Source organism: Mustela putorius, unplaced genomic scaffold (assembly GCF_011764305.1).
Source record: "Mustela putorius furo isolate JIRA1106 unplaced genomic scaffold, ASM1176430v1.1 tig00537350_pilon_pilon_pilon, whole genome shotgun sequence".
In the NCBI taxonomy this organism is placed as follows: domain Eukaryota; kingdom Metazoa; phylum Chordata; class Mammalia; order Carnivora; family Mustelidae; genus Mustela; species Mustela putorius.
Genome location: NW_025422471.1, coordinates 20,609,877 through 20,620,306, shown reverse-complemented (window position 1 = coordinate 20,620,306; position 10,430 = coordinate 20,609,877). Strand labels below are relative to the sequence as shown.

The 10,430-nt window shown below is 39.2% G+C and overlaps 1 long non-coding RNA gene across 1 annotated transcript; it reads right to left on the bottom strand.

The window, feature by feature from the left end:
- Positions 1-1,765: 1,765 nt before the first annotated feature.
- On the bottom strand, positions 1,766-9,551 carry LOC123390433. The gene is made up of 2 exons (XR_006605023.1): positions 9,255-9,551; positions 1,766-2,027 (listed from the first exon to the last, which is right to left on the bottom strand). It is a non-coding gene; the product is annotated as an uncharacterized LOC123390433 (long non-coding RNA).
- Positions 9,552-10,430: the final 879 nt, after the last annotated feature.

Below are 10,430 nucleotides of genomic sequence, written 5' to 3'. Positions count from 1 at the left end.
CTCCAAGGAAATAAATGGCTGCTTGACAGAAAATAATACAATCCATTAAAAGAAGTCTCTTTATGATCCAGGTCCTTCCTAATGGATAAGCTAAGTATATGAACAGGTAGGGAGGAAAGAGGGTCTGAATGTATTATGAGGGGCTTTTGGAATAGTTTGCAAATACCACTTCCCAAAGTTGAATAAACTTTGTCTTATTGAGGGAGCATTCCACTGAGGTGTTAACAGCGGAGTGATTTCATCTATATTCAGAGAGTACATGCCACAGAGCCATTATGGACCAGACAGGAGTTGTATAAAAATGATTTGACAAAAAGAAATAGCCAGTCTTTTATGCCAAAATCCAGAGTGCTCTTCTTCAAGGTGAATCATATTCCGTTCCAAAATGTCAAGTAGATTTAGTCATTTTAATCTTTTTATTAGATTAAAACTTGATACCTTTAAAAAAAAGCTGAAGGAAATGACTGGAATATAAGCTCCACCACTGACAAATTGTGTTATTTTGTCAAGTTGCTTGGCTTCTCTCAGCCTCAGTTTCTCTATTTCTAAATTGAAGGGATGCTTATTTTTATGGCAGGATAAAATAAAATAACCCATGAAAAGCACTTAATGCTGTCTTAAGCAGTGAAGTGATATTAGAAATTGTTACTTATCAAAAGAGATAATAAATGTAATAACTTGTACTTAGTGTGTTCAAGTCATCAACATTGTTGTATATTGTTATGTTTTCCTTGTCTTTTTCCTTTGAACACAGAGACAATATCTGATCTTAAATAATTAAAAAGAGTGTGCTGAGGGATAAGAAAACACATCTTAAGGCAGAATTGACTCAATTTCTGACTGCTCTGGTATTGGTGAATCCAGAAGTTTCCAAGTGCCATGGGCATCTTTTTTGCAGTGTTTCCTCCTGATGCTTGAAAAGAAAGTCTGTTTTCATAAGACCTTGGTCTGATTTCCAGTGGGAAAAAGGCTGAAGAAATTTGGCTTCATTTCCAAGTATCTTTGCACTTTTCCCAATTGCATAGAACCTCCGAGCTTCCCCAGATTACCTCGTTTCAATGACATCGAATCTTTCAAAGGGAATGTAATAATTCCGCAGAGAACTTAGCATTTCTGACAGCCTACCTCCCACTGTCCTCAGTGCTTCATAAATTATGCTGCCTCTGAATGTGAGCTGGGCAGCACCATTTTCCTGGCCCCTCGTGATTCATGGTTTCTCTTAACTATGTCAGTGCCTCGTCAGCAAAGCTGTTCCTTTTGGACAGAGTGTGATGTGATCTGCTTCTTGGAGGGCAGCTTACTAATTATATACTGATTTTTTTTTTAACGTTTTCAAGGTAACTAATAACTATTAACTTTAGGAATTACTTCAAAATTCAGAAAACATTACCATTTAATTAACAATCTGCTCTCTGCAATACACTGTGACCTGAGAAGCCACTCTAATGGTGATATGCTGTTATCATTAAAATTAACTAACAAACCAGAAGAATAGTGCTGTTCAGGTCAGATATAGAGAGACCATAATTAAAAGAAAGTGAAACTAAAAACAAGTATCAGACCAAAGATCAACACAGCGTGGACGGCCACTGTGCCAGCTTCCCTGTTTTGCACTGCCAAAGCAGCTCCCCCCTGACCTGTGTCTGCATGAGTCCTCAGGAATTCCAGACCTAGGCCCTCCTTGAGAACAAGGCTGAGCCAATGTGGTGGGTGGTTAAACAATGGAGGCTCAAAGGGAGTAGGATGAAAAGTTCCTGAAAAGGACTTGCTTTTAGAGCACCTTCTATTATCTTTACATGTAAGAATAAAAACCCATCATTATACATGTGTCTTATCTTTTCCTAGACTCTAGGACTTCCCAGAAATCTTTCCAGTGACACAGGATCTTCCTAATGTAGAAAACTTCTGTTCAGCGAGATGCAATGTAGGCTATCATGTGGAGGCCTTTCCAGCATTTTCCTTGCCCCTGTCTGTTCAGAGAATATTCTGTCATTGCCAGGATGTTCTTTGGTTCAGGGAATGCAGACCTGGAAGAAAGGGGGTTGGAGAAGAAGAAAAAATTCTATGGCTAGGAAAATCGTTTTACATTACTTAGAAAAGATAATTCTAGAAAAGCTATAGGATGAAGCCAATAGGAAAGCAAAAGATTAGACAAGATAGTTTTCTATTTATTTATGGACAGCACAATCCTTGAGAGAGGCAATATTTAAATTATTTGGGGATTTTCTTTGTTACTGGCATGTGTTTCTTGGATGACATGACAACCTGAGATTGGACTGGACCTCCTGAATTTTAGCCTCAGTAGAATTATTTTGGGGATGATTAATACGGATAAAGTTCTGCTACTACCCAGTTCTCCTGCTGCTAGAAACCACCTGTCTTCTGCAGCTTATATACGCAGGGGCCTCAGAGTCATTGTTGGTACAGGACTCCTTGCATAACTCTGATCTCCTGATCTTGCAAAGTTTCCTCTGCCTTGTCCACCGACTCCATCCTGTGTCTCTCTCCTTACAGATATTTAGGAGATTCATAGCTTATAGGGAATGAAGGTGTGGGGTTAGTGCTACCTTAAAAGAGTTTAGAAATAGGCTCAGATCAGAGGGCCAAAAGCCACGATGAGTTAAGAATGGGTTTGTTTGCCTTTTTGGTGGTGGTGGGGGGAGTCTGAATTGATTATCTATCATTTATACATTGTTTCTTTGGGGAAAATGTGTTCTGGATTTCCAAACAATGAATGGATATAAAGATATTTAAAAGACAACCTAATGTAGGTCTAGGGCCACCTTTCAGAATTCCTCTTGGTTTATACTGGTGTTGGTCTGATTTGATTTTTATTTCTAAAAAACATACTCACTGGGCGCCTGGGTGGCTCAGTGGGTTAAGCTGCTGCCTTCGGCTCAGGTCATGATCTCAGGGTCCTGGGATCGAGTCCCGCATCGGGCTCTCTGCTCAGCAGGGAGCCTGCTTCCTCCTCTCTCTCTCTCTCTGCCTGCCTCTCTGCCTACTTGTGATCTCTGTCTGTCAAATAAATAAATAAAATCTTTAAAAAAAAAAAAACATACTCACTATTTAATATTTAAAATATGCATAAGTAGGTATTATAAGATTATTGACATATGCACCAAGATGCTAATAATAATTATCTTTGGGTGGCCATATTATTACTGATACTTTCTTCTCTATATCTTTATTTTTTCCACAATGAGAAAACAATAAGGATTTTTTTCATTTTTTAATTAAATAAGATTGGAAAATAAAATTTATAACAACATCCAAAAACATTGTAAACATTTAGAGATGATTTAATAAAAGAAGTATAAGATTTCTATACTGCTGAAAAAATTGGGGGGGAAAAGGCCTAAGTAAATAGAAATAAACATGTTCGGGGATTGGTACATTCAATATTGTCAAGATGTTACTTCTCCCCACAATGATCTATAGATTGAGTTCAATTCAAAATCCCAAAGGGCTTTTTTGTAGAAATTGGCATGCTAATTCTAAAATATATATGGGTGATATGCCTGGGTACCTCAGTCAATTAAGCATTTGACTTTTGGTTTCAATGCAGGTCATGATCACAGGGATAACCCATAAGGGCTTGAGCCCTGCATCAGGCTCCATGCTCCATGTGGAATTGCTTGAGATTCTCTCTCTTCCTCCCCCCCAACACTCTCTTTCCCTCTCTCTCTAAAATAAATAAATAGAACCTTTAAAATATATATGGGGGTGCCTGGGTGGCTCAGTCAGTTAAGTGTCTTGACTCTTGATTTTGACTCAGGTCATGAGATCGAGCCGCACATTGGGCTCCATGCTGGACATGGAACCTGTGTAAGATTCTCTCTCTCTCCCTCTGTTCCTCCTCTGCCCACTCATGTGTACTCTCTCTCTTTCTTCAATTAATTAATTAACTGATTAGTTAATTAATTAATTGAAAAATATATGGAAAACAAAAGGACCTAAAATAGCCAACACAACTTTGGAAGGGGTAAGGGAGAGAGAAAGAACAAATCTGGAAGACTTAATCTACTGGGTTTTTATTTCAAGACTTACTTTAAAGCTATAATAATTGAGGGGCGCCTGGGTGGCTCAGTGGTTAAGCCGCTGCCTTCGGCTCAGGTCATGATCTCAGGGTCCTGGAATCGAGCCCCGCATCAGGCTCTCTGCTCAGCAGGGAGCCTGCTTCCTCCTCTCTCTCTGCCTGCCTCTCTTCCTGCTTGTGATCTCTCTCTGTCAAATAAATAAATAAAATCTTTAAAAAAAAAAAAAAGAAAGCTATAATAATTGAAATAGACTGATATTGAGTAAAGTTTAGATAAACCAGCAGAACGCAAGAGAGAAGTTCAGAAGTAGACTAACAATTACAGGGTAAAATGATTTTCAACAAAGGAGCAAAAGAAATTCAGTGGGGTTAGAGGGATGGTTCTGCTAGTGAAAATTGGATACCTATATATGCCAAAGGATGAAACTGGACCTTTGTCTCACATCATATACAAAAAATTAATTCAAGATGCATCATAGGGGGCACCTGGGTTGCTCACTGAGTTAAAGTCTCTGCCTTTGGCTCAAGTCTTGATCCCAGGGTCCTGGCAGGGAGCCTGCTTCCCTTCCTCTCTCTGCGCCTGACTTTCTGCCTGCCTGTGATCTCTGTCTGTCAAATAAGTAAAAATCTTAAAAAAAAAAAAAAAAAGTTGTATCATAAGCTTAAATATATAAGGGAAAATCTTTGCAGTGATGGATAGGCAGAGATTTCTTAGACTGCCCAGAGAAAGCATTCATCGTAAAAGGGAAATATCAATAAATTGGAATTTAACAAATTAAAAAAAAAAACTCTGCTTATCAAAAAACACTGTTAAAACAAATAGTTTACAGAGTGGGGAAAAAAATTTCACAACACATGTATGTGGCTGAAGACTTACCTCCAGAACATATCAAGCATATCTACAACATAATAATAAAAAGACAACACACTTAAAGAATGGGCAAAAGACTTGGACATGTCACAAAGGAAGACTTATAAGTAGCCAATAAGTATTAAAATGTGCTCAACATCGGGACGCCTGGGTGGCTCGGTCTGTTAAGTGTCTGCCTTCAGCTTGGGTCATGATCTCAGGGTTGTGGGATCAAGCCCCAAGCCCCTGGTTCCAGGTCCTCGCTCCTTGCTCAGCGAGGAGCCTTCTCCCTCTGCCCCCTGCTTGTGCTCTCTCTCATTCTCACTCTCTCTCTCTCTCTGATAAATAAATGAATTTTAAAAATCTTTAAAAAAATAAATAAAATAAAATATGCTCAAAATCATTAATTATCAAACGCCAAGTCAAATCAGTGATATAGCACAACGTAGTCGCTAAAACGAGCTAAGATTTAAAAGATTGACAATGTCCAGGATTGGCAAGGATGTGGAGTAGCAGGAATTCTCATTGCTGCTGGTGAGAGTAGAGAACAGTACAATTACTCTGAAAAGTTGTACGATATTTCTTTTATTTTTCTTTTTAATTTAATTATTTTTTAGTGTTCCAAGATTCATTGTTTATGCACCACACCCAGTGTTCCATGCAATACGTGGCCTCCATAATACCGATAACCAGGCTCACCCAAAACCCTCCAACCCCCTCCCCTCCAAAAACCCTCTGTTTGTCAGAGTTCACAGTCTCTCATGTGTTGTCTCCCCCTCCAATTTCCCCCAATTCACTTCTCCTCCTCTTCTCCCAATGTCCTCCATGTTATTCCTTATGTTCCACAAGTAAGTGAAATACATGTCTATGCTGTGTACACCACTTCTACTCCTGAGTGTTCATCCAAGAGAAATTTTTAAAAATATGTTCACAAAAGACTTGTACTATATTCATAGCAGCTTCATTCCTTAAAGCCAAAACAGTGGAAACTACTCAGAGGGGAGACTCTGCCTGCTCAGGCCCCCCACTACCTGTCTGTTGTCATGTTATCTTACATGAATCACCTTGCCCTTACCACCCTTCCATTTATACTCTCAGAATACACCAGTCTCTGTCATGTTTATGCCTCTGAACAGCGCCATTCCATCTGCCCAGAATTTCCCCTCCCTCTTTCTTGTTCTCCAAGTCCATCCCCTCCAGAATCAGCTTGAGTTTTCTGTGTTGTGTTTCCTCCCTCCTCTTGGCAGTCTTAAGCTAGCTTTCCCTTAGGATCACGGAACGATCGTGCCGTGTTATAATCTGTTATGTGTATGTTCATCTTCTCCACTAGCTCATAAGCTTCTATCTTCTTGCGTCCCTAGCACCTAGCTTACATCTTGCACACGGTAGCTATTAAAAGAAAATTGGTTAAATACAAGTCAGAATCTAACAGATTCTGTATCTGAGGCTGAGATATGTTCTACTAATTTTCTTTTATTTCCAAATGCAAGTAAGTTTCATGATAATGTTGCCAATTGAGTACTTTCCTCGGCATGACCCCCTATTCCTTAAAGAGTGCCTGTGGGAGAGTTGAATAAATACTACTGTCCTATTAATCAATGGACGATGCCAATTATCACAAGTTCTCATTGTATTTTACCAGTTGTTCTTAGCCCTTTCAATTCTTTAATGATTTACATGCTAGTGTAGTGGAAGATTCTTAAGTAGACGTGTTTCTGAAAAGTGTGCTTTTTGCTTTTATTTATTTTTTTTTAAGATTTTATTTATTTATTTGACAGACAGAGAGGCGGGCAGAGAGAGAGAGGGGGAAGCAGGCTCCCTGCTGAGCAGAAAGCCCCATGTGAGGCTCGATCCCAGGACCCTGGGATCATGACCTGAGCCAAAGGCAGAGGCTTTAACTCACTGAGCTACCCAGGTGCCCTGCTTTTTGCTTTTTTTTTTTTTTTAATAAAGATTTTATTTATTTATTTGACAGAGAGAAATCACAAGTAGATGGAGAGGCAGGCAGAGAGGGAGGAGGAAGCAGACTCCCTGCTGAGCAGAGAGCCCGATATGGGACTCGATCCCAGGACCCTAAGATCATGACCTGAGCCGAAGGCAGCGGCTTAACCCACTGAGCCACCCAGGCGCCCCCCTGCTTTTTGCTTTTTATAGTGACCTGGGCATGTGGGTTCTGAGTGGTTTATACCCTGTCATTGTCCAAGGAGATATCATCTTTTAAGGGTGGAAACTTTTCAAAAAGAGGTGGTTTATTTGTTGTGGGGGCTGTCCTTTGCATTGTACGATGTTAAGCAGCAACCCCAGTTTCTGCCCTTCAGAAGTCAGAAATACTCTCAAATTGTGACGGCCAAAAATGTCTTTAGGCATTGCCAAATATCCAGAGACATATACTATCACCAGGTAAGAACTGCTCTATAGGTTAAGAGAAGTTCCCTGGCATCTGATCTTTGTTCACATTCATGCTCTGTCACTCAGGGATCCAGGTTAGGCTATTACCTTTCTCTATTCAGTTTCTTAATCTGTAAAATGTGAATTGAATGGAAAATTATGAAAGAATTCTAGTAGACCAAAGATTACTGTGTATTTTCAGTTGAAAACAAGGCATGTATGTCTAGTCTATCTTTCTAGAATCTTTAATTCTATCATCTTTACTTTTCATTGTCTTTGAACTACTTTATAATTCTGTAGTTTACAGAAAATTGATAAAATCGTAATTCTTTTTCTGTTTGTTTTTTAAGGAGAGAGAGTGGAGTGGGAGGGACAGAGGAAGGCAGAGAGAGGATCTAAAGCAGGCTCCTCGCTCAGCACAGAGTCCAACCTGGGGGGTCGATCTCATGACCGTGACTGAGATCATGACTTGAGCTCAAGTCAAGTGTTGTATGTTTAACTGCCTCTGCCACCCAGACACCCTGATAAAAACGTAATTCCTGAGGACAAAAGACCAACTTCTGTCTGGTAGAATGAAATCAATTATTTGCCTGTGAATACTAGTACATTTTTCCTCTTTTTGCATCTTTTTAAAAAATATTTATTTATTTTAGTGAGAGAAAGTGCTTTCTCTCTTGAGGGAGGGAAAAGCAGAGGGGGTGGGTGAGGGAAAGGGAGAGACAGAATCTCAAGCAGACTCCCCCCGATCATAGAGCCCAATATAGGGCTCAACTTCACAACCCTGAGATCATGAATTGAGCCGAAACTTAGAGTTGGACATTTAACCCACTGAGCCACCCAAGCGCCCCATTTTTGCATCTATTTTGAAATTCATTTCAATATACCTTATTTGCCCACATGTAAGTGGTATTGTGAATTTTCCTTTGAATCCGTTGAAACATCTTAATGGTTTCCCTTATTAATTAACAAATGAAATTAAATCTTTGACATCTGTTTAAAAAAGAAAGTGGTTGCTTCTACAATGATCCACTCATTGTTTCAGGGATGAAAGCATGAGACTTGCCTAAAGACCTCCAGAGCAGAGATTTTTAATATGCAGGCTGCTTCAGCGAAACCACTCTTCTGATTCATTACATCTCTTATAATTATACATTAATGAAATAAATTATATTAAGTTATTTATATGAGATAAATAAAGGAATAAAATAAGGGTTTTAGAATAGCGGTAGTGTCGACAATGCTACTTTGATTCTCTGGATTCCTTGTTTTCACTGTAGAAAGTTACTAGTTCAAATGGCAATCTGTGCTAGAGTACCTAACCTCACCTTCTTTGGTGACAAGAAGTAAAAAGGATCCCCGATACCCAACAGGGACACAACTGCCTCATCATTTGCAAAACCAAAATGCACTTCATATCTTAATTGAAAGAGATCGTATTTCCTATAGAAGTCATTATTTATAAAAACAGTTTAATTGTTAACTATGCCAGACTGTTATTGCCAACCTGCTTATTGAAATTAAGTCTTCCAACATGAGCCTGTAGCTCAAAAGGCTTCAGAAGTGTGGAAAATTTACTGGAACTCCAAAAGCACTGTCTTAAGATCTATGAGAAATTGACTTTGGTTCTTTCTAGCTCTCTGCCCCTAATTTGTTTGTGACCTTGGGGAAGCTCTTGGATCTTCCTGGATCTCCCTTTCTTCATCCACAAGGTACATGAACTAGAAACCCTTAGCTTATTGTCAGGTTCAAGATTCTATGATAGTGTGATTCTTTAGGAGTGTTCTCAAGAACCACGTAGAATCAGCATTTTTCAGAGAAACACAGGTACAGAATATCTGTGTGGATGTTCTCTAACTTTCCATTCCTCTTGGTTTATGACTCTCCACTGCGTTTGGTCTCTACTATCCGTCTTTGGTCCAGTAACAGGGCTGCCATTTGGAAACTGATACCCAGCAACACCCTTAAAAGTCACCTTACCCTTTGCCTCTTGCTCCACATGGGTGAGAAACCATCTTCATGAAATATTTCCTCATTGCTATGGACAAAGGGATTTTTGTTGTTGGGATTCTGCATTATTTTCAAGTCCAGCGATTCCTCCTTTATTGTTTCCATTTCCTCTGATTCCTTGTCCACCAGCTGCTTCTCTTTCATGGCTGCATGTTTCTTCATTTAGTGTTGAGGGCTAGGTCAGCAGCTGCAGGAGAACTTGATTAGTGCCTTGCCTCTGTGCAGACACATTTCCCTGACAGCATCGATCCTGGGCAGTTTCGCTTTGCAGGCAGCTCCACAGAGGAGGAGCTTGTGGTGCAAAGGAGGTGGACTGTTGTCTGATCAAGGTGAGTTTGGGGCAGGCTACTAATTCATGCCTCTTTGCTCAGCTGTTAATTTTGCTTAAATAGGAACTGCTTGCAAATTTTTATTTTAAAATCCACTGCCTGCCTGAGACCTTGTGATGTCAAGATTCAAAGATAATTTTTTATTGCTAAGTTATTAGTCCTTTGAAAGAAGGAAAATTTGATGTTTAATATTTAAACAGTTTCTATTTTGCTGAATTCTTTGATATCTGAATGTTAACTGTGTAACCATTTAAGGTCCATTTCTAGAGTCTTTCCCAGACATTTAAAAAGCATTCATGTTGGTAGCTTCATTTGTAATGCTCTTGCGTGAAAAATTGCCATCTATTTCTTACCATCGTGGTTCATTGCCAACAGATATGTCCATTAGGAGTGAAATAAAAAAATGTTTTATATTTTGATGCATTTCCATTTATCTATTATAATAAACTTCGGGGTTTTTTTTGAGAACAGGAGTAAATTCTTCTCATCTTTAAAATTTTATCACTTTTTTAATTTTGGAAAAATTAATCAAATTTAGCATAGGGAAATTGCAACATCTTTGGACCAAGAGGATGACTCCAAGCATTTTTTTTCTTTTTTTTCTGGATTTCTGGTTTGAGGTTCAGGAGTCATTAAAAAACTAGCACAAGTGTGCCTGGATGTAGATGTGATTAAAGATTCATTTCTCCATGCTTTTTAAAGACATGTCTCCACCAGGAAATGCCCAAACTTGGAAACCTTACTAAATAGGTAAACAGGGACACCTGGGTAGCTCAGTGGGTTAAGCCTTGCCTTCAGCTCAGGTCATAATCTCAGG